This window comes from Symphalangus syndactylus, chromosome 2 (genome assembly GCF_028878055.3).
Source record: "Symphalangus syndactylus isolate Jambi chromosome 2, NHGRI_mSymSyn1-v2.1_pri, whole genome shotgun sequence".
In the NCBI taxonomy this organism is placed as follows: Eukaryota; Metazoa; Chordata; class Mammalia; order Primates; family Hylobatidae; genus Symphalangus; species Symphalangus syndactylus.
The window spans coordinates 27,569,290-27,573,270 of record NC_072424.2 but is presented as its reverse complement, the minus strand read 5'-3'; the positions used below and the strand labels follow the sequence as shown (position 1 = coordinate 27,573,270).

At 32.9% G+C, this 3,981-nt stretch overlaps 1 protein-coding gene across 2 annotated transcripts in view; it reads left to right on the top strand.

Annotated features, from left to right (window-relative positions):
* SHOC2 (SHOC2 leucine rich repeat scaffold protein) overlaps positions 1-3,981 on the top strand; it is a 93,504-nt gene that overhangs the window by 563 nt on the left and 88,960 nt on the right. The gene's annotated exons all lie outside the window — the stretch shown is intronic.

Genomic DNA, 3,981 nt, shown 5'->3' with positions numbered 1-3,981 from the left:
ACAGGGTGGGGTCTCTTCGCGCCCCCTCCCTAGAGTCTACCTTGCTCTCCCGTTCTCCTCTCCCTAAAAACCCTTGAGTGAAGAGTGCTGGATCGGCTCTGGGTGTGTTGCCTAGCGAAGCGAGTTGTAGCCCTTCGAGACCGCCTCGTAGAACATGCCCGATGGCAACCTCTCCCCGTGATAGCACAGCTTTTAGGGAGAGAGGAAAAGTAGTCTCACTCTTCCCCGACTCCCCCAGGCTCATAACACAAGAAGCTTTGGGACAAGACGATTTTTTTCCCAGCCCCTCAATATCCATTGTTTTTGTACCATCCCCCTCCCCCCATGCCTAGGTGGAAGAGTAATGACTCCTAAGCATTAATTTGCCTTTCTTTCTCTTTATTTCTTTTCTTTTTCCTTTCTTTTCTTCCTTTCTTTCAGCAGGCAGTTTGTGTTATTGTGGAATTATGGAGTTACAAACAGGTGGAATAAATACCGATTCGGGAGCTAGAAAGAAGATACTTTGTGTGTGTGTTTAAGCCCTTACAGTTGGCAGTTTGATTTTTCTTGTCTGTTGCTTTGTATCGTAATGGGGGTGATGAGAATAAAAGAGGAAGCGCTGTTTTGCAACCTACCCAAAGAAATATTTTCGAAGTCTCTGGGGATGCTGAAGCAAAATTAGGTTGCAGATGTGGACTGTATAGTGTTTGCCTCCAGCGTGGTAACTACCAGCAGTGTCTAGGCTTACACCTGTGTCATTTCTTATACTTTTCTTAGATACCGAATGCGTCTAGTTTCTACTCAAGAGGGACTACTGTATCAAAAGCTTTTTGTTACGGTTTTCAGAATCCTAAGGTACATTTGTGTAACCACGTGTTTTTGTATCTAAATGCAGCAACACCACTGAAAAATAGTTTTAATTTTAAACACCTCAGTTTATTAGTGTACTTACTAATCTTTACCCTCATCCTCCATGCCGTGGGCTGTAGAACTGTTACTGTGTACTTGAAGAGACTTAGCTATTGCATCCAATTTGTAACATTCAGTAAGGTTATATTTATAATTTGAATTTATCAAGTGTTATGTTTTGCTGTGTGACAGTGAAAAGAATTTTAGGAATAAAGTATGCGAATGACCATTCTCCACATACGGAACTTAGACTGAGTATGATAAACCTTTTATCTTTATTTGGACATAAAGTATATTGGAAACTTTTTATGTAATTATAAATACACATTTGAAAAATAGACAAAAATAAAGACAAAACTAAATAAAAGCTTTGTCTAAGGTTTGTAACTTTCAAATGTCTGAAATTTAATATAAAGCCAACATATAAAACAATATTGAAATCCCAGTTTCAAATTATGGACATGTCTTTAAGGGTACTGCATTTTCCCCAGGTGCTTGTTCAGTTTTATTTTTAGTTTTTAATTGTTATGGGTACATAGCAGGTGTTTATGAGTTATATGAGATATTGATACAGGCATACAATGCATAATAGTCACATTAGAGTAAATGAGGTATCCCATCACCTCCAGCATCTACCCTTTGTGATACAAATATCCAATTATACTCTTAGTTATTTTAAAATGTGCAATTAAATTTATTGAGTGTGGTCACCCTGTTGTGCTATGAAACACTAGATCGTATTCATTCTGTTTTTTATATCCATTAACCATCCCCACATTCCCCCTTCAGTTTTTGAAGAAACAGCTACATTAAAAGTTGACATTTGTTTTCTGATCACTCATTATTAATATAATTTTTAAGTTTAAAAAATTTTCTCATAAATTATTATGGATTAAAGAGTGATGTTAAAATATACATTAATAGTTTGCAGCTAGATCTTTTTTTTAGTTTTTAAACTACTGTATTCAGAAAGTTCATCAGAGCTGTTTTTCTGGTAGTTGTAGCAAGTAAAAGGTCATGCATCAACTTGTGAACTACAAGCCGGTTGGAAATTTGAAACATTTCATGTTTAAATAGAAACATGAAAATTACAAATTCCTTTGTCACACTTGCTGGAATTACGCCTTTAAAATGTTACTCTTTTTTCTGTGACGGGTCAGGGAAGAATGACTTTTCTCTCTCCACATCAGAGAGACATAAACTGGAATTCTATGTGGAATGTTTCCAAAGATGGCTTCCGAATAGTGGTTGGTATAGTTATTGCTTTGGTTTACCTGTATGAATTATGGAGGATGGGTGAATAAAGTTGAAATTCTTTATTATACAGGTGGATAAATTATAGTTATATTTGCCTTAAAAATATGCTCATTTTCAGTATTTGTATCATTTAATATTTCTGGAAGACTGTTCTTTAAACCTTTCAGATATTTTGATTTTTTTTGTAAAAATATTTAAATACAAAAATCTGTGTATTAACTAAAAGATATAAACTATATGTAGATATAAGGATGCATATTTTTGGAGGCTGAAGATTAAGTGAAATATATCTTTAGAATTTGGTTTACTATATCATTCATGTATCTTTCATGTATGAAAAAGCCTTAAGATTTATGCTTATAACAAAATAAGATTAAAAAAAACCCCAAACAATAAAAAACAACAAGTTAACTCACAACTCCTTCAGTGAGTTCTGAGATTTATAACTTGGACTTGGAAGAATTTTGCTACTTGTTTATAACATATCAATTAACAGAGGATATTTAAATATAAATTGGATATTTTGACATTTCTTAATGAGACTAGTAGGGATTGGTAAGTATTTTGCTGTAGATGAATAAATGGAAACTGTAATTTAGCAGTAGAATTATACATTAAGTACTTTTATGTGATACTTAAATGAGTACTTCAAATATTAAGTGAGTTGGTATTTTTGCTTGTTGGTAGACCTGTATTTCATGCATTATATGTTGTGCATTAGACATGTAAGTTGGCTGAATCTTAAGACTAATTTATGGACATATATCATCTGCTATCCTTGTAATCCCCTATTTTAACTGCTTGGCCTTCTGAATTTTGTTTCATTTACTTGTTACACTGCATGAAAGTTGTGTCCTGTAGATCTTTTTTGAAATATTTTCTCTTAATATAGTAAATTTTTATATTTTCTGTCTAAACTGACTTTTAAAATCTGAATAATTTCTAAATTACAGATGACCTATGGTATGCTTGAACTTCATATATTATAGTGTTCTTAAAAGTGTTTGTTAATCATTACAGATTGAAACATACATAAGTCTGAGAAACTTTTATGTTCTAAAATATATAATTGAATTATTTTAATATAAATTAATGTTCATTCTGGTTTTGTTTGGTATTTTCCCCCGGGTCTCAACTTTTTAACACAGCATCTTTAATTCAGCAAAGCAAAGTTTATACACACAAAAGGATATTCTAATTACCAACGATCCTTAAGCTTTTGAGATGATGGTAGCATATGTGCTTCTTGAGAAAGCATGCAGTTCCCATTATCAAGATTTAAAAGAACACTAATTCATTTTCACACCGTATATCTCATTCCAACTTCTCTAAAGGTCAGAACTGATTGCAAAAAGTAGTACATGCCCTAAAAGGTAAGGATTCATTTATGAGAAAGAGTGAACATACTGCTTGTGGCTAAAACGGGAGACCTTAAAAAGGGGTATAATTGGTCCCTATGTGAAATGAACCTGAAATATTTTTATAAATTGTTTGTGCATGACTATCTTTTGTTGATAGCACTAGGAAGACTTCTGACGTTTAAATACTTTATTTGCCCTCAATTACTATTTAAAAGTCCTATAATTTTAAGTAATTTTACAGCTGACAAAGATAAATATTTTTTTCTTTTAGTTTTTCTAATGTCTTGGAGGTAAAGTGGAAATGGCCTGTTTTGACACATAATTTCTAGAACTTGGAGTTAATTTGATCAGTTAAATTTGGGTTTTTTTCAGTTTCCAGTTTTGTGTTGTATAACACTTCTTCCTGCTTTCAGTACTTTCTCAGTCTTGCAAATAGTCTTTAACTTTTCAATTTTGTTCTATAAATATTTCTTAG